This window comes from Marmota marmota, unplaced genomic scaffold (assembly GCF_001458135.2).
Source record: "Marmota marmota marmota unplaced genomic scaffold, marMar, whole genome shotgun sequence".
In the NCBI taxonomy this organism is placed as follows: domain Eukaryota; kingdom Metazoa; phylum Chordata; class Mammalia; order Rodentia; family Sciuridae; genus Marmota; species Marmota marmota.
Genome location: NW_026000080.1, coordinates 4,875,212 through 4,901,961, shown reverse-complemented (window position 1 = coordinate 4,901,961; position 26,750 = coordinate 4,875,212). Strand labels below are relative to the sequence as shown.

At 35.9% G+C, this 26,750-nt stretch overlaps 1 protein-coding gene across 11 annotated transcripts in view; it reads right to left on the bottom strand.

The window, feature by feature from the left end:
* The window catches only part of Ttll7 (tubulin tyrosine ligase like 7), a 157,829-nt gene that overhangs the window by 126,762 nt on the left and 4,317 nt on the right, over nt 1-26,750 (bottom strand). For 9 of the 11 annotated variants that reach the window (XR_007351934.1, XM_048815029.1, XM_048815032.1 and 6 more), the window contains exon 2: nt 12,154-12,285. The exons of the other annotated variants lie outside the window; for them this stretch is intronic. The gene's annotated coding sequence lies outside the window, so the exon portion shown is untranslated. The remainder of the gene's footprint in view (nt 1-12,153; nt 12,286-26,750) is intronic. 11 annotated transcript variants of the gene reach the window in all.

Below are 26,750 nucleotides of genomic sequence, written 5' to 3'. Positions count from 1 at the left end.
AAATTTAAAATTCTCTAACTTATTTTGCAAGTATCTGGCTCTGTTATAATGTACTTTTACATTATTCAGTTTTCTTACAGCAGACAATAACTAATATTTATTAAATCTATGTGCCAGGTATTATTTAAAGAATTTTACATGCATTAACTCACTTAAATTTGAGGATATAGGTAGTCTACAAATGTTCTAATAATTGAACATGTTGATCTAAAAACCACAAAAGTAAAAGAAAACAAATTTGCATTTCACCTAAGCAAAATTAATATACCAATTTATACATCAATTTCCTGGAAATGGGAAAAATGCTTGTTTTGTTGTCTGAATGTGCACCTAATATAAGGAACATATATGATTGCTGAAAATTAGCAACAGTAAAGACTATGAGAAGAATAAGTAAGTTCTTTCTTAAAGAATGTTTCAAATAATTATTATTCTAGATGTTCTTTTCAAAGTAGTTATTATGGGAAAAAAATCATACTGAAAAAATAATTCCAATAAATAAATGACCTTTCTAAGATCAAAGTCAAAACAAACAATTTTTAAAAAGTATACAAGCAGACTGCTAAATATTCTATTTGATATAATGGAAAATATAGATCATGTTAATAAACACATAAAATATGTTCTTGTCTTCATGATGTTAGCCTAATAGATTTTGGTGGCTAATAGAAGTATCTATACTCAGAGACTCAGGTTCCACGATCAGAGGAGATAATTTGATAATGACAACAGCAGTATGAAACCAGGAGGCAAATTATCATATTAACAATACATGTCAGTCTTTATAAGATTCAACTCTGGTTTCGATATTTCACACAAATACTAAAAGTCAACCAACTATTATAAAGAAAACATACATCTACATGTCTGCATATTATGTAGAACACTTATTATGTAGACATGATCTATGTGATATGAATATATCTTTGCTAAAATTAAGATTGTTATATGTTTCAAGTATTTCTCTGTATCAAATTAAGGTTATCCCCAACCTGTGAGGCATTAAGGTTTAAATTTTAATTAAAATATTTTTAAAATTTCTGTCTTGCTTCATTGAAATAATTATAATTCATTGAAATAATTACAGATAGCGTCTGAAAATAAAAGTAGCCATTCTCCTCTCTAATAAGCAGTTTCTCTCTTTTTATCTCAGTCCTGTGTTATTCCATCATCTGACAGAACAATAGTAAAAACAAAGCAAATACATTTTCTACATGATATACTAAGTACTCTTAAAGGCTGTCATTTGAGTGTGTTTCAGGGAACTAGATGTGTATCGAGTGCCTACCATGTTACACATATTTCATTATAGGCTTTATGACCAAGCATTTCAACATAGACTAAACCAAATGAACTTTTTAAAAATACTGATGTGGTGGTCCCAGCCACAAATTTTCTGAGATAATTGTCTGGACTGAAGCCTGGGTGTAAGACCTTAGTAAAGCTCCCTGTGTGATTTATATGTGCAGGCAAGTTTGAGAACCACTGTTTAGATAGTTATTTCATTTTGTCCTCATAAGTTGCTTTATTGATTCACTTTACAGATGAGAAAACTAAGACTCAGAGAGAGATTCAATGACTTGTTAAAGAATTAGACAAGTCTGTTAACTCTCCAAGTCTTTACACTATACCATGTTGGCTTCTGAATGGCAAATTTGACACTGTCATCAGTGTTTCCTACCATCTTGGAACTCTGCAGAGAAGGAGTCAAATAGTTCCTATGCAAATCTACATATTGGATATCAAAGGGGCTTCTCTTTATATTCTAAGCTCTACCTACTGATTTGTATCCAAAATAAATCTTTCCTCCTTCAAGTTGTTCTTGTCGGGTGGTTTTTTTTTTTTTTGAAGTTTTTTTTTTTTGAATTTTTTATTGTGGGTTGTTCAAAACATTACAAATTTCTTGACATTATTCATATTCCACACTTTGATTCAAGTGGGTTATGAACTCCCACCTTCACCCCATACACAGATTGCAGAATCACATCAGTTACACATCCCATTGATTTTACATATTGCCATACTAGTGTCTGTTGTGCTCCGCTGCCTTTCCCATCCTCCACACTCCCCCCTCCCCACCTCTCCCCTCCCCTCCCCTCCTCTCTCTCTACCCCCTCCACTGTATAACCCTGAGGGTCTCCTTCCATTACCATGCAATTTCCCTTCTCTCTCCCTTTCCCTCCCACCTCTCATCCCTGTTAAATGTTAATCTTCTTCTCCTGCTCTTCGTCCCTACTCTGTTCTTAGTTACTCTCCTTATATCAAAGAAGACATTTGGCATTTGTTTTTTAGGGATTGGCTAGCTTCACTTAGCATAATCTGCTCTAATGCCATCCATTTCCCTGTAAATTCTATGATTTTGTCATTTTTTAATGCAGAGTAATACTCCATTGTGTATAAATGCCACATTTTTTTTATCCATTCGTCTATTGAAGGGCATCTAGGTTGGTTCCACAGTCTTGCTATTGTGAATTGTGCTGCTATGAACATCGATGTAGCAGTGTCCCTGTAGCATGCTCTTTTTAGGTCTTTAGGGAATAGACCAAGAAGGGGAATAGCTGGGTCAAATGGTGGCTCCATTCCCAGCTTTCCAAGAAATCTCCATACTGCTTTCCAAATTGGCTGCACCAATTTGCAGTCCCACCAGCAATGTACAAGTGTACCCTTTTCCCCACATCCTCGCCAGCACTTGTTGTTGTTTGACTTCATAATGGCTGCCAATCTTACTGGAGTGAGATGGTATCTTAGGGTGGTTTTGATTTGCATTTCTCTGACAGCTAGAGATGGTGAGCATTTTTTCATGTACTTGTTGATTGACTGTATGTCCTCCTCTGAGAAGTGTCTGTTCAGGTCCTTGGCCCATTTGTTGATTGGGTTGTTTGTTCTCTTATTGTCTAATTTTTTGAGTTCTTTGTATACTCTGGATATTAGGGCTCTATCTGAAGTGTGAGGAGTAAAGATTTGTTCCCAGGGTGTAGGCTCCCTATTTACCTCTCTTATTGTTTCTTTTGCTGAGAAAAAACTTTTTAGTTTGAGTAAGTCCCATTTGTTGATTCTAGTTATTAACTTTTGTGCTATGGGTGTCCTATTGAGGAATTTGGAGCCCGACCCCACAGTATGTAGATCGTAGCCAACTTTTTCTTCTATCAGACGGCGTGTCTCTGATTTGATATCAAGCTCCTTGATCCATTTTGAATTAACTTTTGTGCATGGCGAGAGAAAGGGATTCAGTTTCATTTTGTTGCATATGGATTTCCAGTTTTCCCAGCACCATTTGTTGAAGATGCTATCCTTCCTCCATTGCATGCTTTTAGCCCCTTTATCAAATATAAGATAGTTGTAGTTTTGTGGATTGGTTTCTGTGTCCTCTATTCTGTACCATTGGTCCACCCGCCTGTTTTGGTACCAGTACCATGCTGTTTTTGTTACTATTGCTCTGTAGTATAGTTTGAAGTCTGGTATCGCTATACCGCCTGATTCACACTTCCTGCTTAGCATTGTTTTTGCTATTCTGGGTCTTTTATTTTTCCATATGAATTTCATGATTGCTTTCTCTATTTCTACAAGAAATGCCGTTGGGATTTTGATTGGCATTGCATTAAACCTATAGAGAACTTTTGGTAATATCGCCATTTTGATGATGTTAGTTCTGCCTATCCATGAACAGGGTATATTTTTCCATCTTCTAAGATCTTCTTCTATTTCTCTCTTTAGGGTTCTGTAGTTTTCATTGTATAAGTCTTTCACCTCTTTTGTTAGGTTGATTCCCAAGTATTTTATTTTTTTTGAAGATATTGTGAATGGAGTGGTTGTCCTCATTTCCATTTCAGAGGATTTGTCGCTGATATACAGGAATGCCTTTGATTTATGCGTGTTGATTTTATATCCTGCCACTTTGCTGAATTCATTTATTAGCTCTAATAGTTTCTTTGTAGAGCCTTTTGGGTCTGCTAGGTATAGAATCATATCATCTGCAAATAGTGATAATTTAAGTTCTTCTTTTCCTATTTTGATGCCTTTAATTTCTTTCGTCTGTCTAATTGCTCTGGCCAGTGTTTCGAGAACTATGTTGAACAGAAGTGGAGAGAGAGGGCATCCCTGTCTTGTTCCAGATTTTAGAGGGAATGCCTTCAGTTTTTCTCCATTCAGAATGATGCTAGCCTGAGGCTTAGCATAGATTGCTTTTACAATATTGAGGTATGTTCCTGTTATCCCTAGTTTTTCTAGAGTTTTGAACATAAAGGGATGCTGTACTTTGTCGAATGCTTTTTCCGCATCTATCGAGATGATCATATGGTTCTTATTTTTAAGTCTATTGATGTGGTGAATAACATTTATTGATTTCCGTATATTGAACCAGCCTTGCATCCCAGGGATGAATCCTACTTGATCATGGTGTACAATTTTTTTGATATGTTTTTGTATCCGATTCGCCAGAATTTTATTGAGGATTTTTGCATCTAGGTTCATTAGAGATATTGGTCTGTAGTTTTCTTTCTTTGAAGTGTCTTTGTCTGGTTTAGGTATCAGGGTGATGTTGGCCTCGTAGAATGAATTTGGAAGTTCTCCCTCTTTTTCTATTTCCTGAAGTAGCTTGAAAAGTATTGGTATTAGTTCCTCTTTAAAGGTTTTGTAAAACTCTGCTGTATACCCATCCGGTCCTGGGCTTTTCTTAGTTGGTAGTCTTTTGATGGTTTCTTCTATTTCCTCAATTGATATTGGTCTGTTTAGGTTGTCTATATCCTCCTGACTCAATCTGGGCAGATCATATGACTTAAGAAATTTATCTATGCCTTCACTATCTTCTAATTTATTGGAGTATAAGGATTCAAAATAGTTTTTGATTATCTTCTGTATTTCTGAAGTGTCTGTTGTGATATTGCCTTTTTCATCCCGTATGCTAGTAATTTGAGTTCTCTCTCTTCTTCTCTTCGCTAGCATCGCTAAGGGTCTGTCGATTTTGTTTATTTTTTCAAAGAACCAACTTTTAGTTTTGTCAATTTTTTCAATTGTTTCTTTTGTTTCGATTTCATTAATTTCAGCTCTGATTTTAATTATTTCTTGCCTTCTACTTCTTTTGCTGTTGTTTTGCTCTTCTTTTTCAAGGATTTTGAGATGAAGTATGAGATCATTTATTTGTTGGTTTTTTCTTTTTTTAAGGAATGAACTCCAAGCAATGAATTTTCCTCTTAGAACTGCTTTCAATGTGTCCCATAGATTCCGATATGTTGTGTCTGTGTTTTCATTTATCTCTAAGAATTTTTTAATTTCCTCCTTGATGTCTTCTATAACCCATTGATCATTCAGTAACCTATTGTTCATTCTCCAAGTGATGTATGCTTTTTCCTTCCTTCTTTTATCGTTGATTTTCAGTTTCATTCCATTATGATCAGATAAGATGCATGGTATTATCTCTACTCCTTTATATTGTCTAAGAGTTGCCCTGTGACATAATATATGATCTATTTTTGAGAAGGATCCATGTGCTGCTGAGAAAAAAGTGTAACTGCTTGATGTTGGGTGGTATACTCTATATATGTCAATTAGGTCTAGGTTATTAATAGTGTTATTGAGTTCTATAGTTTCCTTATTCAACTTTTGTTTGGAAGATCTGTCCAGTGGCGAGAGAGGTGTGTTGAAGTCTCCCATGATTATGGTATGGTGGTCTATTAGACTCTTGAACTTGAGAAGAGTTTGTTTGACGAACATAGCTGCACCATTGTTTGGGGCATAAATATTTATGATTGTTATGTCTTGTTGGTGTATGGTTCCCTTAAGCAGTATGTAGTGTCCCTCTTTATCCCTTTTGATTAACTTTGGCTTGAAATCTATTTTATTTGATATGAGTATGGACACTCCTGCTTGTTTCCGAAGTCCATATGAGTGATATGATTTTTCCCAACCTTTCACCTTCAGCCTATGTATGTCTTTTCCTATCAAATGCGTCTCCTGTAGGCAGCATATTGTTGGGTCTTGTTTTGTGATCCATTCTACTAGCCTGTGTCTCTTAATTGGTGAGTTTAAGCCATTAACATTTAGGGTTATTATTGAGATATGGGTTGTTCTTCCAGCCATATTTGTTTATTTCTGTTACTAAACATGGTTTGTTTTCCTCTTTGATTATTTCCCCCCCCTTTACTGTCCTACCTCCCACTGTTGGTTTTCATTGTTATTTTCCATTTCCTCTTCCTGTAATGCTTTGGCGAGGATGTTTTGAAGAGATGGTTTTCTAGCTGCGAATTCTTTAAACTTTTGTTTATCGTGGAAGGTTTTAATTTCATCTTCCATCCTGAAGCTTAATTTCGCTGGATACACAATTCTTGGTTGGAACCCATTTTCTTTCAGTGTTTGAAATATGTTATTCCAGGATCTTCTAGCTTTCAGAGTCTGTGTTGAAAGATCAGCTGTTATCCTGATTGGCTTACCCCTAAATGTAATCTGCTTCCTTTCTCTTGTAGCTTTTAAAATTCTCTCCTTATTCTGTATGTTGGGCATCTTCATTATAATGTGTCTAGGTGTGGATCTCTTATGATTTTGCACATTCGGCGTCCTGTAGGCTTCTAGGATTTGGGATTCTGTCTCATTCTTCAAGTCTGGGAAGTTTTCTCGTATTATTTCATTGAATAGACTGCTCATTCCTTTGGTTTGGAGCTCTGTACCTTCCTGTATCCCAATGACTCTTAAGTTTGGTCTCTTAATGTTATCCCATATTTCTTGGATGTTCTGCTCATGGTTTCTTAACAGTCTTGCTGAGCTGTCTATGTTCTTTTCCAGTTGAAATACTTTGTCTTCATTGTCTGATGTTCTATCTTCTAAGTGTTCTACTCTGCTGGTAGTATTCTCCATTGAGTTTTTAAGTTGGTTTATTGCTTCCTGCATTTCTAGGATTTCTGTTTGTTTGTTTTTTATAACCTCTATCTCCCTGTATAGTTGATCCTTTGCTTCCTGGATTTGTTTGCGTAATTCATTGTCGAAGTGATCTTTCATTGTCTGATTTTGCTGTTTAATGTCTTCCTTGATACTCCAGATCATCTGAAGCATGTATATCCTGAATTCTTTATCTGACATTCCATCTGCTGCAGCTGTTACCTCTTCTAAAGTTGCGTTGACCTGCATTGCTTGTGGTCCTTTCTTTCCTTGTCTTTTCATACTGCTTGCGTATCTTTCCTGCAGGCGCGGGCGGCGGCTCTGCTCTCTCCTTATTCCAATTGGGGTGTCGTGGCTACCACGCCGGCAGGTCACTGGGCCTGTTCTGGGCGCTGGCGGCGGCTCTGTTCTGCCCCTACTCCAATTGGGGTGACGAGTGTACCACGCCGGCAGGCCACCGGGCCTGATCCGCCGGTCGGTTGCAGGTTTGCCTACCCTGCAGGCGCGGGCGGCGGCTCTACTCTGCCCCTACTCCAAATGGGGTGACGTGTCTGTCGTACCGGCAGGCCACTGGGCCTGTCCCGCTGGTCGGTCGCAGATCTGCCCACCTTTCGGGCACGGGTGGAGGCTCTGCTCTGCCCCTACTCCAATTGGGGTGTCGTGACTACCCCGCCTGCAGGACGCTGGGCCTGTTCCTGGCACGGGCGGCGACTCTGCTCTGCCCCTACTCCAATTAGGGTGGTGTGTGTACCACGCCGGCAGGCTCCTGGGCCTGATCCGCCGGTCTGTTGCAGGTCTGCCTACCTTGGAGGCGCGGGCGGCGGATCTGCCCTGCCCCTCCTACCACGCCTGCGGACCCCTGGGCCTGATCTGCAGGTTGGTCACAGGTCTGCTCACCCTGCGGGCACGGGTGGCGGTTCCGCTCCGCCCCCACTCCAATTGGGGTCACGTGACCACCACACCGGCAGGGCCTGATCCGGGCGTGGGAGAAGGATCTGCTCTGCCCCTACTCCAGTTGGGGTGACGTGTGTACCACACTGGCAGGCCACTGGGCCTGACCCGCCAGGCTGTCACAGGTCTGTTTACCTTGCAAGCGCGAACGGCGGCTCTGCCCTGCCCCTCCTACCACGCCCATGTACCACTGGGTCGCGGGTCTGCCCACCTTGCGGGTGCGGGTGGCGGCTCCGCTCCGCCCCCTCTCCAATTGGGGTCACGCGGTCACCACGCTGGCGAGCCGCTGGGCCTGCTCCGGGCGCTGGCGGCTGCCCGGCTCCTCCCCTCTGGCTCGACGACAAATTGAGGAGACTCGGGTGTCTGTGCCTCACCCCCCCTACCAGGAGACCAACTGTTTCTGTCGCCGCTGGTATTGATGAAGTTCTCTCCTCCGCCGCTTTCTGATGACATCAGATCTCTGCCATGTTGGTATCCTATGCGAATGGCAGCATTTCGTTCCCCTTGCCGGGCAACCAAAGCAACGGGTGAGTCCTGACCGGCCCTCAGCAGGACCCGGACCGAGAAGCAGTTTCCGCGGGCTCCTAGCCCCGGTCCAGGGAAGTTCCGGGAGCCGGAACTCGGCCGCTCCGTGCTCGGTGTAAGCTCCTATAAGAGTAGGCTCCAAGAAGCAGTCCCCGCGGGCTCAGTTCCGGGAGCCGGAATTCGGCCGCTTAGTGCTTGGTGTATGCTCTGATAGGAGCAGGGTCCTTAGCTGCCTCCGCAGGCTCCGCAGCCCTGGGCCAGGGCGGTTCCGGGAGCCGGAACTCGGCTGCCCCGCGCTCGGTGTTCGCTCCGATAAGATCAGGTTCTAAGAAGCACCCAGGCACTGAACCCTAGCAATCTGTCTGCAAGCCGCAGGCGAATGGCAGCCTGAAATTACCTGTTCTATGGTTGAATGAGCTGCGGTCAGTCGAAAACAGGGATGGTGACGTCAGCTTTCCAACATGGTGGCTGCTGGCCTCCTCTGTGGTCTGACCGGTGTGGAGAACCGAGATGGACCGCTTCCTTCCCCTGTCTCGAACCCAGAATTCAGCCCTGAGTACGGTGCTTGCACGGTTGGCAGAAACTGCAGCGCTGTATCCCTGCGTCGCTATCTCCTCGTTTCCCAGCGCGCGCTGCAGACTCTAGCCGCGGGGCGATTTGATGAATAAGCAGTGTTACCCTCCGTGCGACAAACCTCTCGCGTTTGAGTCCCCGTAGCCGATCCTCGTGTGATGGAAATCCTTCCTCCAGGTTCCGGAGCACCCCACTATTGCTGGAAATTCCTAACAAGATATCCTTTAGCCGTCCTGACTTGTCATACTCCCACACAGTGAAGCAGCACACGGGGGCAATGCACTCCCCTCGCCGCCATCTTCCTAAGCTTGTCGGGTGTTTTGATCACAACAATGAAAAGCTAACACAAGTTCATTCCCACTGTTACAATGCCTACCACATTATGTCTTATATTTTTAAGTATTTGCTTTTGAATTTTTATTGGAAAGGCAGTATCATTCTGAGCAATATGAATAAAGCACAGAGCTTAACATACCAGATTTTGTTTTTTAATTAAGTAGATCAGCTCTCCATACTATATACTCTTACCCACTTTAACATAAAACAGACTTTTCCAATTCATGTTTCTCTACTTGCTTTTAATTTAACAGGCATTTATTGAACAATTACAAGTAAAATACACCAAATAAGTTATGGTTTCTTCTATGCTATGAATTGTAATGGAAAAAGAATTTCATAAAAATACCAAATACTAACTACATTCTTGATTTTCACTTCTTAGCTCCATCAAACTCTTTTCATTATCTTTGGTCATATCAATAAAGTCATTTTATCATGTCTTCCATTTCTCAACTTAATATGAAATATTGGGATGTTTTCATAATTAAAAAAAATTTTAATAAACATGCATATAATATATATATATATATATATATATATATGTGTGACTTTATACCTTATATACCTGACAACCAGAAAGTCTTATGTATCACAATGACCTAAATAATTAAGACATTTAATAAATATTATTGACTACATCTAGTAAGTACCAATTAGTATAATATACAATTTTAAAAAAAGAATTAAAGTCATGGTGACACATGCCTGTAATTCCAGCAACTCAGGAGGTTAAGGCAAGAGGATCTCAAGTCCAAGATCAGCCTGAGCAACTCAGCAAGCCCCTACGCAACTTAGCAAGTCCCTGCCTCAAAAAATAAAAAGTTTAAAATTACTATAGGACAGAAATGGGAATTAAGCTTGAGAGAATTCCAGAGAGCACAGACATTGCTCCATAAAAATCTATTTTAGGAATCCACAGAAAAAATTCTGCCACTCTTTCTGAGAAGTTAAACTTCAAAATCGTTATATACAAACATCATGAAATCTTAAAACAAAAGGGAAAAATTATTTAGCACTTTTTTCCTTTAAATTTCTGGCCCAGATCAGTATCTTCTATTTTATACAGCTTCACATAACACTATCAGACTTAGCTGTTAGAAGCAAAAGCCAGCATGGCTGGAACTGACTGGTAAGCAGGGTTGCCAATTTATCTCAGGAAGAGACAGACTACAGCACCCACAGCTGGATGATGTCCAAAGAAGGTAGAAAATTGGCTATAAGCCAAATATTTCCTCTTAAAGCACAGATAGAAGAACTAGGAGTGGACAAATCATAGCTTGCTGTCTGAATTTCAATTTGCCTCTTCTAGCCAAAAAAAAAAAAAAAAAAGTTAGAAATGGGACAACATAAATGTAAAAACATTCAAAGCCCGGCTGAGGTTGTAGGCTCAGTGATAGAATGCTCACATAGCTCATATGAGTCTCTGGGTTTGATCCTCAGCACCACACAAAAATAAATAAAATGAAGGTATTGTGTCCAACTACAACTAAAAAATAAATTTAAAAGAAAAAACCTTTCAAAGCCAAAATCTGATTCCATGGTAGATAATTTAGGTATGTTTTTAGAATAGAGCAATGTTTTTCTTATTTGCTCAATTCCATTTACAAGAGTTATGTGACTATTTCACCTAAAAGTTTAGATTGCCATTTAGATATTGTTCCCTGGAAGAAGCCTATACCAATGCATTTCCTGTTCTCCTCATTTAGTCCATTAGATTTTATATAACATTTATCTTACCTACTTAATATATAACTAAAAATCACAGAGTAAAAATAATCATCTTACATCCACTATGGAATCTGAAGCCACTCTTAAATAGATCATAAAAAATGATGCAGACACCAGGCAGAAAGAGAGACTGAGATACCAATGTGCCCGTGCATGAACCACAAGGCTTTTCTTTCTCGGCTTTTCAGTGCATTTAGCTGACTGCTCACAGACAAAAATAAAAATAAAAAGACAAGCAGAAGACTGAGCCTAACAAAGGGATCCTTAACCAAAACTCTATCCCAAATGCAAATGAAATGGGTAAATTATAGTCACTTAAAAAAAAAAAAAGGAGGATTACCCTTCCCAATCACTCTCTACAATGGTATGCTCGTGATTCCACATATTATAGAGAAGAAATAGTGTATGTCAAAAATCATGCATAGTTCATCTAAACCACGAAGTATCACCTCACTCCAGTAAAAATGGCTTATATCAAAAAGAGTAAAGATAACAAATGCTGATAAGGATGTGGAGAAAAGAGAAGAATGCTTGCAGACTGTTGGTGGGAATGTAAATTAAGAAATGAAATTAATGTGTCAGACACCTGCACTCCCATGTATAGTATAATATATAATTTTAAAATTATATTTAATATAAATTATATTATAATTATAATTATAAAATTATATTTAATATAAATTGTATTTAACTGTAGCACTATTCACAATGACCAAGAAGCAGAAACCACCTAAGTGTCCATCAAGTGGTGAGTAATAAAGGAAATGTACACATACACACACACACTCACACACACACATTCTCTCTCTCTCTCTCTCATACACACACACACACACACACACACACAGACATCCAGTTTTCCTATGAGAAATTATAAATCTTAACCATGAAAATAAGATTGATATTTTAATATTTTACCTCTTTATAACTGATTTTTTTTTAAGAACCAGTTTAAACCAAAATATGTCACAAGGGCTTCCAAATAAAATAAGAAGTACCTTGGTATTTGGAAAAGAAGAAATAAATAAGAATGAAAGGAGAGATTTATTTAAAACCCTGAAATTCCAATCTAACAGTGATCAAAATGAAAATTTCTAATATGAAATACAACACTATTGGAGACTAGAATATATAGTTGAGTCTTAATTTATTGATTAGTTCAACACATACCTAAAGAACCTAGTGGACTCAGATTCTTATGACCACGATCTTCCCACTGGATTAGTTCAGGCAGGAAGAACCTGGGCCTTTCTTCTGCGGTTCTCCCGGTGGAGACGGGAGATCGGCTCTAGCTTCAGCAGTCTGCAGATACAGGATAAATCTTGGTTAGTCCTCTGTAGATAACCCAAGGTGGCTTTAAATGATGTTGAAAATGTGTGGCAACTGCACAATTTGCTAAAGTCAAATTCTCAGGGGGTTAATAATGAAAGAAAATCCTACTCTTAACAAAGACTCCAAATATTTAAAACATCAAAATCCTGATAGGTTCCTCTGATAGCTGATCTTAAAAGACCACTAACAAAGCAAGTCATCCTTGTGGAATGCTTGTGCAATTACTACAATCTAATCTACTCCTCTGTTTAAATTGAAAAGTTTATATAGTCCAGGCCTAACTCAACCTTCATTGAGAATTTACCTAACCCTAATAAATTTGTTTTTTCTTTCCTTTGATAGAGACTTGACTGATAGTTGAAAGAACACTCCAGAAGAAAATATTGTGGTCTGAAGAAAAAAAAATTACTCTTTCCTCTAAGAGGATTACCAGTGACAGTAGTCTTGCCTGTTTTATTTGTACATAAAACTGTGCTAGCTGAGATGGGTATCTGGAGTTACAGTTCATGTCACAAGTCTGGAATTTCTGTCATCAGCTCTTCTGTTGTGTTGGAACAAACCCAAAATTATTTTGGAGGAAATTTTCAAACCTCTCTACAGTCATTTCTTTAGGTGCTATGACTTTCTATTCAAACACATATATTTGGAAGACCCCTATTTCTTAAATAACTCTCAAATCATGTGATTCTTCATTTGACTTGATACAAATAATAGGCAATTTTGAGGCAGTAAAACTTTATACTAGCCCTCAAATTTTTTCAGCTAAGAAAAGTACTATTATATATGAAATATTTCCTTTTAAAAATGCAGGACCTTCATTCTTTGGACATTACAACATCCATTTCTGACATAAGGTCACCAGAAAACTCCATACCTCGATCATATCACATTGCCTGTCACAGCTACTGTAACAAAAGAACAATAATTATAATTTATTGAGTACTCACTATATTATCTTTATGATGTCAAAATGCTTGAAGGGTAAACATTATTGTCATATTAGAAAGGAAACTAATAGGGCTGGGGCTGTAGCTCAGTGGCAGAGTACTTGCCGAACATATGTGAGGCACTGGGTTTGATCCTTAGCTCCGCATAAAAATAAACAAATAAAATAAAGGCGCGCTGTTCATACACAACTACAAAAAAAATTAATAAAAGAAAGAAAGGAAACTAATAAGACCTTGAGAAGTTACTTTCCCCAATGACTTGGAGCCATGTCATGGGCCCATATTGAAGGACATTAAAGAAACAGCCTAAATGGAATGCTGTTAGATTTCACTGTAAGGATGTTGAGTACACTGTGAATTACACTATACTAAGTCCACTTTAAAAGAAACAATAACAGTAATTCTACTCTTGATTCTATACCAAGACAAACTTGTTCTTTTTGAACAATCAATTTGTTTCTTATGGATCAGTTTTTTAAGTAATCATTAAACTTTTGACTTCCTTCTTTACCTGGAAGTTAAAGAACTAAGAATTAAATGAGTGCCCTGGTTCTAATAAATACATAGGATTTCAGAGCATGAATTCTGTCAACTGATCTCTCCCCAAGATCACTTCATTTTATTTTTTTAAACTGATATTCTCAAATTTGCTCCTCTCATCTTGCATGTGCATACTATCACAAACCACTTGCAACTTTGAAAGCTACTTGTCAAAATCTTGTAAAGAATCAGTTGCACATTTTACTATACTTAAATTATACCTTGATAAAGTACTGAGGAAAAGTACAAAAGTCATTTAACTAATCAATTTTTTTTAAAAAGTAAATCAGATATTTTGTATCATCTTTGAGTCAGTTCTTGGTAAAACTTTCTAATTACTTCATCTTGGGTGACTCACCATTGAACCAAAATTATTATTCTATTATAGTTCATAATTAAGATACAGTTGTGTTTTACATGTTGTATTGATTACAGTAAAGTCAGTAAAGTCAGAACAGAGATAGTTTTGAGAGATTTAGTTGTTAATATTACATTGTAGGGTTCTGTTTACTACATTATTTACAGAGAGAGGAATGTATATCGATGATTCAATATGGAGGAAAAAGCATCTTTTATAGAAATGCAAGTATTAAAGAGAACAAAACAAGAATACAGCACAACCCAGTGAGAAGAGAGCTCTTCATTAGCCAAATGTGAGATGCCACATGCCTACACCTCTGGCCTCACTTTTCCTCTTATCTTGGATGTCTTAGGCTATGATTCTCAAACTTTTTGATCTAGGAACCCTTTACACTTTTAAAAATTATTGAGTTTTATAGTTTACACCTTCATTACTTACCATCTTAGAAATTAAAAGTGATAATTAAAATATTTATTCATTTTTAATATTAATAAAAACAAAACATTTATTTAAAAATAACTATAAATTTCAAAACAAAAAAAAGGAGAACAGGGAAATTGTTTTACACTTTGTCGAATCTCTTGACTATTCACACAGGACAGCTGTATTCTTTCATGTGCTTCCACATTCAATCTAAATTGTTCTGGTTAGATAATATGAGAAAATCTGACATCAGAGAGATAGGCGGTTACAAAGAAGAGGAGTGAAATCTAAAATTATATTAATGAACTTTTGTTTTCTGTTACATCAAATGCACAAATATCTAAAACACTCTTAAGCATTGAACAACACTGGAGACAACACACTCCCTAATTTCAAAACATTTTATAAAGCAATTATTGTGAAAGCAGTATGGTAATGGCATAAAAAGAGACACATTGAACAATGGAAAAGTATAGAGAACCCAGAAACAAACCCACACATTTATATTCAACTGATTTTTGACAAAGGTATAAGAACATACCATGAAAAAAGGCTAGTCCCTATAATAAATGGTGTCTTAGTCCATTTTCTGTTGCTATAATAAAATACTTGAAACCAAATAATTTATAAAGAATAAAACTTTATTTACCTCGTGGTTAAGACTGTAAGTCTAATAGTATGGCCCTGGCATCCAGGAAGGGCTTCTTGCTGCATCATAACATAGTGAAGGGCACCACATGAGGAGACAGAACCAGCAAGCCAAACAAAGGCTGGCTTTTATAACATTTCTGCAGTAACCCATTTATCCATGAATCCATAAATTCATGAATGGACTATCCATTTATGAGAGTTGAGCATTCAAGACCCAATTACCTCTTAAAGAGCCCACCTCCCAATACCATCACCATGACAATCAAATTTCAACCTGAGTTCTGCAAGTGACAAATAATATTCCAACCACAGCAAATGATCCTGGAAAACTAGATATCCACATGTGGAAGAATGAAATTAGAACCTTATTTCATTTACAAAAATGAACTCAAAATGGATTAACAACTTAAACATAAGAACTGATACTGTAAAACTGCAAGAAGAAAACGGGGCGGGGGAAACAGGGGAACAGCTTCTTGACACTAGCTTGGGCAATCAATTTTTTGGACATGATTCCCAAAGCACTAGCAACAATAGCAAAAACGGAATGGCATCAAATTAAAAAGCTTTTGTGTATAGAAAAGTAAACAAATAAATGGAGAGCAGATATATGAAAAACTGTTCAGCATCACTAATTATCAGGGAAATGCCCATAAAAAACACTGTGAGATATCACTTTATATCTGTTAGAATGGCTAGTATCAAAAAGACAAAAGGTACCAAGTACTAGGGAAGATGTAAAGAAAAAGGAATTCTTGTACATTGTTGGTGGGAATATAAATTAATACGACTATTATGGGAGATAATATGGAGGTTCTTCAAAGAACCAAAAATAGAAGCAGCACACAAAGCAGTAATCACATTTCTAGATGTATAGCCAGAGGAACTGAAATCATTATGTTGAAGGAATATCTTTGCTCCTGGGTTGTTCATTGCTGTGATGGAGCATTATTCACAATAGCCAAGATATGAAAACAACCTAGGTCTCTACCAACAAATGAACAGGAAATAGGTAAAGAAAATGTGGTCGTGTGTGTGTGTGTGTGTGTGTGTGTGTGAGAGAGAGAGATACACAATAGAATACTATTCACCCTTTTAAAAGGGAAGAGTCCATCATTTGTGACAATGTGTATGTATCTGGAGGAGGACATTTTGCTAAGTGAAATAAGCCAGGTATAGAAAGATAAATATTGAATCATCTTATTTAAATATGACATTTAATAAAGTTGAACTCATAAAAAGTAGAATGATGCCAGGCACAGTGGTGCACGCCTGTAATCCCAGTGGCTCGGGAAACTGAGGCAGGAGGATTGAGAGTTCAAAGCCAGCCTTAGAAACTTTGCAAGGCACTTAGCAACTCAGCAAGACCCTGTCTACAAATAAAATATTTAAAAAGGGCTGGGAACATGGCTCAGTGGTTAAGTACCCATGAATTCAATCCTCAGTACCAAAATGATAATAACAATAACAATAGAATGACGCTTATCAAAGGCTGGGATGGGGATGAATATGCTGAATTATAGGTGAAAGGCACAAAATTTATGACTCAGAGATTTTGAGCTTTACTACACGGAAAGATGACTGTAGTCTACAATAAAATATAGCCATGTGATACTTAACAGCAGGGATACGTTCTGAGAAATGCATTGTTAGGCAATTTTGTCAATGTACAAACATCATAGAGTGTACTTAGTAGGAACAGCCTACTATACATCTTGGCCATATAGTATAGACCATTGCTCCTAAACTACAAACAGGTATAGCAAGTTAATGTACTGACTACTGTAGGCAATTGTAACACAATAGTAAGTATTCATGTGTTGAACACATGTAAAGACAGAACAGAAACACTGGACAACAGAACTTTCTCAGTTCCATTATAACCTTAGAGGCTATCATTTTTGTCTGAAACATCATTATGCAACACATAACTGTATCATATATCTCAAAATAACTAAAAGAGTAAATTTCAAACATCTCACAATAAAAATGACAGGTAAGTGACATGATGGATATATTAATTGACTTAATTTAATCATGCCACAGTAGATATACATATCAAAACATTACATTGTACCCTCAAAATATATTCGATTGTGATTTGTCAGTGAAAAATAATATTAATAACTTTTTTTAAAATTCAGTGGTCTATATTATGCTTTAAAGGGAAGTTTTACCTGTGTGTAATTCTGCAACACTGTGCATTAATCATTGCAAAATATTGGTTTACACAGCCATCCAGATCTTCCAAAGGTTGATACATTTCATTATACAGTATTTTAAAAACACTAAATGATTTCATCAAAAGCACATTTAGGTACTGGGAAGAAGAAAAGCTCACAGTGGTGGATTAAAGTTTCCAAAATTCTGATTTTTTTCTTGCAAACACAATTTCATCATTTGCAACAAATACTGGTTTTTCTTGAAGTAATAGGCTCATTTCACTTTCAAGAAAAATGCCTGCCAAACATTCAAGTCTGAAAAAGAAACTGTTTTATGTCAGTTTTTCTTTCAAGTAAAAATGGTACGGTATCTCAAAAGCAGTTAAAAACATCACACAAGTGCTTTTCTTGAGACAGCCATCAAACTTTGATGTACAGCAGAAATGCTCTGTGCATACTTTGCTGTGAGTAAAACGGCACATTAAAAACCATGTCCTCTGATTCTAGAACAAACTGTAATAGATTTAATTTTTTCTGATCCTGCTTTTTATACACAACTGACTACTCTGGAAATTATTCATCATAAAACAATAAAAGGACTCTGAAAGGTGAAAGTAAGGAGGCAGACTAGCCTTAGGAACTTCAGGATGTGAGAAACAATAATGTGCTGAGTTCCCTGGATTTTCTATTAATCTCACATATTCCCCAGAACAGAGCATCACAGAATCCTCCACCCATGACCACCAACAGGCCTCCAGAAAAAAAGGCTTCTCTCACTGGGAAAGACTGGGAAAGGAAAGTCTAACACGGACCTAATGAGGAACTTCCACCTCCATTCACAAGGAAGGTGATTCAGACAGCATGATTCCCTAGCTTGGGCAGTGTCAGCAGAGACTTTTGTCTCTCCTTCCTCCACCCAGAGACATAAGGAGACCCAAGTCCCACACCATCTCCCCACCAGTGGCAGTTCAGGGCAGTGCCTTATACCACATCCCCACAGACAGTATCAGCAAAGGGTGATAGGCAAAAGCCTCAGGAGCACCACAAAATGAAACAGACCAAAGTAGCACTGCCATGGCTCTGAAAAGCACAAAAAGGTAGGACAGAACCTACACTCCAGATCTAAATAAGTGACTACCTGCTAAATAAAGTTAAGAGTTAAATAGGACTGAGAGTCTCCTAACAAGACTATCCCCAGGGTGCCATCAAAATTCATTTGTCACACCAAAATCCAGGAAAATCACAAACTGAATGAAAACAGACCATCATGATGCCAACATCAAGATATTAGCATCACACTGGAATAATCTCAATATAATCAGATACTGGAGTTAACTAGAATTTTAAAGCAACTCTTTTTTTCAGTTGCCTCAATAGTCAATTTTCTTGAAACAAATGAAAAAACAAAATCTCAGCCATGAAATAAAAGTGATGGAAAAAGAATCAAAGGGAGACTATAGAGCTTTAAAATATAACTGCTAAAATTAAAAACTTGCTGAACGGTCTCAATAGTAAAGTAGCAATGACTGAAGACAGAACCCCTGAACTTAAGAAAGGTTAATGAAATTTATTCAAGCTTAACAATAGAGAGAAAGCAGGCTGGGATAATAACAAAAAAAAAATCTAATGTTATTAGTAATTAAGAGAAAGAATATAAGAGTGACAAAGCATTTGAAGAAATGGTGGTTGAAAAATCCTAAATTTGGCAAAAGACATAAGCCTCCAGATTTAAGAAACTAAGTGAATCCCATATAGGATAAACTCAAACATACACCAATACACATCAAAATCATATTTATGGAAACTAAAGATAAAAAATCTTAAAAACAGTAAAATGACTGACATTATTTGTAAGGTAACGACAATCCAAATGACAATAAATTTCTTATCTGAAACTGCAGAAGCCAGAAACAGGGGCCCATTTTTCAGGTGCTAAAAGAGAATACTTATTAACCCTATCTACTCTATCTGGCAAAACTAACATTCAGCAATGAAAGATAGAAAAGGCATTCTAGAGAGGAATTTGGAAAACTAAGAATGTGTTACTAGCACACCTAACTTGAAAGAATGTCTTAAGAAAACCTTCTAATGAAAAGAAAACAATAACAGAGGAGTGGGACCTTCAGAAGGGAAAAGAGAAAAACAAAAAAGGTAAAAACAGAAGTACACATAATAGCCTGTCACTAACCTCATGAAATTCATTAATCATTTTTTATAGGAAAAGCAATATATACCACTGTTACAGTCATCAATGTATGTAGAAGAAATACCTTATTATATTTAAAAAGTGGAGAGGGTAAAAGAACCTAAATGGAAGTGCAGTTTTCTAAACCATGGCTAATTGTCTGCAGTAGGCTGTGACAGACATCTAGAGCACCCACCAAGACAACCATATAAAGTGATATAACAAAAAATAAATAAATAAATCAAAATGCAACTCTAAAAAATGTTAAAATGTTCTTTCCCACAGAAAGGCAAGAAAAAGAAACAGAAAATACACACACAAAAATAATCAGAGGTAAAGGGAGAACTTGACGTATCAATAATTAAATATAACTGGTATAAATACATCAATTAAAAGAGAGATCAACAAAGTAAACTTAAAAAATATAATCTAACTCCATATTGTCTACAAAACTCAATTTCACAATAATGTCATAGGTATGTTGAAAATAAATAGATATAAAAAGATATATCATGCAGTCATGAATTTTATAAAGCAAAAGTGTATTTATAGCATCTAAAGTAGAATTCAAAGCAAAAGAAAATTATTAGGGAGGCTATGACAAAATAATAAAATGTATGTAAAATGGCATAGTATTTGCATATTTTCTTAACAAAGAAAATAAAGTCGTCTTAAATGTGCATGTGCCAAACATACACATTTCAAAATACACAAAGCAAAAACTGATAAAGTTGGAAAAAATATTTTAAAATTTACATTTGTAGATGAGAACTTCATAGTACTACTAGGAAAAACTGGTCAGCAAGAATGTAGAAAAGCTGAGCAACACCATCAACCAGCAGCATCTGATTGACATTATAACACTCTACTCAAAAATAGAACACATATTCTTTGAAGAACCTGTAGAGTTTCACCAGCATGCTGTGGTTCATAAAACATGGACAGGTAAGTTTAAAGGAACTTAAACCATGCAGAGTATGTTCTCTGACTGAACGAAATTAAACTAGAAATGAACAGCAGAAATAACAGCAAAATCTCTAAACACTTGGGAATTAATGCTTTCTCAGGTGTGGTGGCACATGCCTGTTGTCTCAGCTACTCAGAAGTCAGGTGGGAGGATCACTTGAGCCAATGAGTTTAAGACCAACCTGGGCAACACAGTAAGACTCCATATCTAGATAGAAGAAAGAAAGATAGACAGACAGACAGACAGATGGGCAGACAAACAATAAATTTTTTCTCAATGGTCCGTGGGCCAAAAAGGAAGCCTCAAAGGAAAATTTTTTTGAGAATGAAAATTCTCAAAATGAAAATCACCAAAATTTGTGAGATAAAGACAAAACCATGTTAAGAGGAAAATTTGGAGCACTAAATGTTTACATAAGCAAAAGGAAACAATGATAAATCAGTAATCTAAGTTCCTACTTTAAGAAGCAGAAAAAATACATGTACATTGATGTATGTGTGTGTATATACTTCAATAAAATAAAAATGAAACTCACAAAAACAAGGTTTTCAAAAAAATGTTAAATCAATAAATCTCTAGAAAGACTAACAAAGATCTTTTTAAAAGATAAGACACAAGTCACCAATATCAAGAATAAAACAATATCTCAACAGAATCTATGGCCAATAAAAGAACAATGGGGGAAAATGGATAAGGAAAAACTATGAATAACCTTACAATCATAAATTCAACGACTTACAAGAAATAAATAATTCCTTAAAAACCACAAATTACCAACAATAAGTCAAAAAAACAGATAACCTGAATAGTTCTTTAATTATTAGAGAAATAATTTTGATTTTTTTCACAAAAAAGCTCCTGAAAAGGAAATATTCAGGCCCAGATAGTATCGTTGGAGAATTCTGTCAAACACTCAAATAATTTTAACAACCTCTTTCAGAACATGAAAGAGAAGGGAACAACCAAAGCCAAAGAAAGCATAATAAAAAGGAAACTATAAACCATTGGAAACTATAGACCATTAATTCTCATGAATTTAGATGCAAAATCTTTATCAAAGTTTTACAAACTGAATCCAAAAATGTGTGTTCATATGTGTATACAGATGCATGTATGTAAATAATGTGTGTGTGTAGTTGTGATGAATTAAATTTTGTTTCATGTGTGCGAAGCTAATTTGATAGTCAAAAATCAAGTAATGTAATCACTGTATCAACAGACTAAGGAAGAAAAAATGTATATACCCATATTAATTGGCATAGACAAAGTACTTTATGCAATTCAACAACCATATAGGACAAAAAAAGACCCAGGGTACTAGAAACAGAGGGGAATTTGCTTGACCCCAGAAAAATCATGTACAATTTTAGTTCCTCCATATATGTGGAAGACTATTTCCAAGATCCTCCATGTATATCAAAATCTCTGGGTGTTCAAATCCGTTATGTAAAATGGCATAGTATTTGCATATGTTCTACACATTGTCTGTATTCTTTAAGCCATATCTCTAGATTACTACTTAATACAACATAAATGATATATAATTAGCTATTATTCTGTACTGTTCAGCAATCAATGACAAGAAAGAAATATGTGTATGACTGGCCCCACAGATAAAGAAGCATGGCTGTACAAAAAAAAAACTACAGTTACCGTAATAATAGTGAAAGACTAAATGATTTCCCTCTAAGTTTGGGAACAAAGCACTCTCACCACTTTTATTTACATAGTACTGGAAGTTCTAGTTGTTGGAATAAGGCAAGAATGATAAAGGCATATAGATAAAAAAGAGAAAAAACTTTGTATTTACACATGACATAATCCTATACATTAAAGAAAAATTCAAAAGATCTTCAACTTCTAGAACCAAAAAGCAAGTCTAGTAAAGCTGCCTGACAAGATCAAGATACAAAATCAACTGAATTTCCCCCATTATAAGAAAGAAATGGAAACATAAATTTAAATTTTCCTATTATTTGCTCCAAATAAAATTAAATACTTATGTATAAATCTAATAAAACATGTACAAGATGTATAATCAAAATTATAACATGTTGATAAAAGACACCAAAGAAGACTTAAATACCTGGAAAGATATGCCATGGAAGAATAAATATAGTGAAGATGTCAGTTATCTTTAAAATGATGCATAGGTTTCACACAATTCCTATTAACATATGGTTAAATTATTACAACAAAATCCTACATTGAATAGACACATAAGTGGGTCTTCACAAAGAAAAAGTCAATCAAATTAAGTATAATCTGTAAAATAATTATGGCAGGCATAATAATTACATAGTTGCAAAATAATCTTGTAGACTTTAAAGAATAAGGAGAAAAACAATAAACATCAATTTGAAGTTATTTCAACAATACCTTCTTTAAACTGCTAAAAATAACAAATGTTACATGAGCAAAAAGAATCACAAAATAAAATAACACTATTTTAAAATAGGCAAAGAACTTGAATAGACATGTCTCTAAAGATGATATACAAATGTTTAATTAGCATATAAAAAATGCTCAACATCACTAATCCTCAGAGAAGTGAGAATCAAAACTACAATGAAGTATCATCTCAGAAATAAAAAAGTATTGGAAAGAGTTTGGTAAAATTGGAACTTGTGTGCACTACTGATGAGACTGTAAAATAGTACAAATACTGTGGAAAACACTATGAAGTTTCCTCAAAAGATACAAAATAAAACTACTATGTGATCCAGCAATCCCACTTCTGGGTCTAATTAAAAATAAATAAATAAAATCAAGGTCCTGCAGATATATTTGCATCCCCAAGATCACAGAAGCACTATTCACAATAACCAAGAAGTAGAAGCAAGGCAAATGTTCAGGGATGAATGAATGGATAAAGAGGCATACTATCCAGCCTTGAAAAGGAAAGAAATTCTGACATATCCATGGATGAACTTTATTTTAGGTGAAATAAGCCAGTTACAAAAAGATAAATACCATATGATTCTACCTATCTATGGTATTTAATGTAGTCAAATTCACAGAAACAGAGAGTAGAATGGTGGCTGTCTGGGGCTAGATGAAGTGGGAAGGAAGGTGAGCTGAGCTACCAATGGGTATATAGTTTCTGGTAAACAAGAGGAAAAAGTCTGGACAACCAGTTTCACAAAAATGGGAATATATTTAACATGCTACACTATACACTTAGAAATGGCTAACACATAAAATACTGTGTATTTTTATAACAATAAAAACTATTAAAAGAAACCAATACTACAAAATATTCACTGGCAAAAAAAAGTATGCACCTCTGTAATCCTTACATGTCAGATATCACCCAAAGAATTACATAAATAGCAATATTTTCACACTATTCTAAAAAAAAAGGTTATATTGAAAAAAAATGTTGAATATAGTAGTCCACCCTATTGGCAGGGAATACATTCCAATACGCCCAGTAGATCCTGAAACCTGAGTTAGTACTGACCCTTATATATACTGTTTCTTTATATATATATATATATACACACACATACATACATACACACACACACACCTATGGTAAAGTTTAATTTAAAACACAGTGAGAAATTAATATTAACTAATAATAAAATCAAACAATTATAACAATATACTATAGTAAAAATAATATAAATGTGCCTGCCCCCCATATCCCACTGTTTCCTCCCTCTCCAAATGTCTATTCTATTGTAGATCTTAGGAAACTCTGCATATGATTTTTTTTTATTTCCTTACTAAGTTGAGAATTTTCATCTTTTCATTCAAAGGGAGCAGTTTCTCTTTGGCCTATCCAAATTGCCAGCATCACTACTCTGCACTTTGGGACCATTAAGTAAAAGCAGGGTTACCTGAAAACAGCATTGGGCTGCTGCTATGGAAATGACTACTAAGTAACTAACAGTGGGCAGATATGAAGCCTACATACACTAAACAGATTCCCATCCATGGCTGGAGAGAATGTGAGAGCATGAGATTGCATCATGCTTCTCAGAATAGCATACAATTTAAAAATTATGAATTGCTATTTCTGGAATTTCTCATTTAATATTTTTGGACCAGAGATGACCATAGGTAACTGAAACCCTGGAAAATGATACCATATATAATGAGACTATTATATTTTTTTTCTTCAAGAACTATGATAATAACTTTCACATTGCCAGAATATGTATAGTTAAATAAGAAGAGAAAAAAAACCTGGGCTACATCAGTAGTTAATTTTTCTTAGAGATCTAAATCTCTCTGTTCATAGATTTTGCTCAGTGAATTTCCTTAACTTTGTTCCCAGTAGATGCTACACTTTACTACCTTCATGATTCCTATATTTGATTATTCTAATTACTTGTAAATTCTAAAATCAAAATTCAGAGTAACACTGTTGAACACAATATGGAAGTACATATGCCATATTATAACCAATGAAGAATATATTTAATTTTTAATTCTTAATCAAGGAGGAAAATAGCTCTCAAAATGTATTATACACGTAATATAATTTTTAAAAGAGAAAATGCCACTTATTTCAAAGTGAAAATACCACAACATATGTAGTAGAACATGGTTCTTTCTGGCAAAAAAAATGTTTATTTGGCACTGATGTTTGACATGTGAAAAAGCACTGGCACATATATACAGTCTGCTTAATTTTGAGAAACACTGACATCCCTTTCAAATTTCTCTTGGTATTTTTAGATGTTAATTTTCCTTTAATTATTATGGCAAGATGTAAAAATAACTTGTTTATATATTCCAAAAATAATGAGTTAAAATTTGTGTGTGTTGAACAAAGTAGAAGATGATGAGAACTGAATATAAATATCAGAGATCAGTAAAAAACATTCAATGAAATTACTTTTTCTTTAAAAACCCTTAAAGAAGTAAATCAAAAAAACACTATACAATCAGGGGCAGCTGCAGACCAATCTAAATGTTAATTTACCTATTTCTTTCCTCTCTAGCTCTATTTTTGCACATTGTTAAAATGGACAACATAGTACGTGTCAATCTTCAGGATTCTAGATTAAGACATGCTAGGTAACAAAATATCATCTTGGATGTGATCAAACCTAAAGCTAAATGAAAATACCTTCATCTGATTTCATAAATATTAAACTGACTATAGAATGTGTGCAATTCCTATCATTTTTCTCCACAGAGCTATCATGTATTTGTTGGTTAGCTGCAGAGTGTTCTAAATATAGACTGAGACATGTGCTGAAATTATTGTCCTAATTTTTTAGCAATCACTATGAATGTTACACATAGGCATACATTTTATTTGATACATACCTTGAAAAAAGATTTAAAATAATAATCATGAGAAAATTACACATGAAAATATTCCAACAAATGCAATAATTCTAATTAAATCTATAGTTCATAACTTTTTCTACCAATACTCCACACATTTATGACATAGTAGGACCATATCAGTTAAAACAGATTTTACATAAAGTTTAAGTAGGGTCACTTCACTTATAAAAGAAAGACAGTACTATCTTAACCAAGAGTTATACATAAGCTTCCATTAAAATTCTGATCCTAAGCCTAGAAATGATCTGGAAGCTGCTGTCTGGATTACTGCTGCTCTCTCATCCAAATCTACAAATGCTCAAATTACTTAAGAAAGATAATGTCACTGCACCTACACAAAAGGAGAAACAAGAACAACTTTTTACAGAAACAGGCTACTGCCATCCTGTCAAATTAGCTGTGGCACCAGTTCACACTTTACAAAACAGTGGGTAAGAGAAATGTTCAAAAATAACCCTTTGTCAAATATAGCATTCCATTTCACATGGCTAGGCAGAAGGACAAAAAGAAAAAGCAAACAATGTAGGTACTTCAGCACATCCAGTGGCCCAACACTATCAGCATGAGGGAAATGGAAACAGATTTACCACCTTCTAAGAGCTTAAGCAAATTGTTTAATAATGGGTCTCAAATAAACACAGCAGAAATTCTATTTAAAGTCTGTTTGAGGTTTATAACATGATGTTTTTGTTATCATTGTTTCTTTACAGGCTTCCCCAAGAATGATGGAATATTATAATAATCTGCCTCTGCTCCCCAGTTGTGCCCTCAAGGTACATTCATGTCTGTGACATCCCTTTCACTGGTACTCAGAGATACTTAACGGCCTATGCGCCTCAAGAGATTCTCATCCTTGTAGCCCTAGGTAAGTGGAAACAGATCCCAAATG